At 57.2% G+C, this 243-nt stretch overlaps 1 protein-coding gene across 1 annotated transcript in view; it reads right to left on the bottom strand.

Moving 5' to 3' along the window:
• The window catches only part of CYP27A1 (cytochrome P450 family 27 subfamily A member 1), a 10,509-nt gene extending 10,484 nt beyond the window's left edge, over positions 1 to 25 (bottom strand). Inside the window, exon 1 of the mRNA XM_083454747.1 lies at positions 21 to 25. The gene's annotated coding sequence lies outside the window, so the exon portion shown is untranslated. The remainder of the gene's footprint in view (positions 1 to 20) is intronic.
• Positions 26 to 243: the final 218 nt, after the last annotated feature.

Genomic DNA, 243 nt, shown 5'->3' with positions numbered 1-243 from the left:
CCTCCCAACTTCGCCATGGCTCCGGCGGACTGAAAGTCAGGCGGGGGAGGAGAGGGAGAGGGAGAGGGAGAGGGAGGAAGGAGGGGCCAGCTGGGCGGGACTGACCTAAAGAAGGCGAAGAGGAGGAGGAGGAGCCGGGAGCTGCTTGCGTATTTCAGGAAAAGCTTCTTTTGCGGGAAAGGTAACTGCATACCCTCTTTTCAAAATTTAACAGGCAGCTAACCTTCGTATCCAACTGAGCCC

Source organism: Podarcis tiliguerta (assembly GCF_965153285.1).
Source record: "Podarcis tiliguerta genome assembly, chromosome: 1".
Taxonomy (NCBI): Eukaryota; Metazoa; Chordata; class Lepidosauria; order Squamata; family Lacertidae; genus Podarcis; species Podarcis tiliguerta.
Note: the sequence above shows the minus strand (reverse complement) of the source record. Positions and strands in the feature narration are given on the sequence as shown.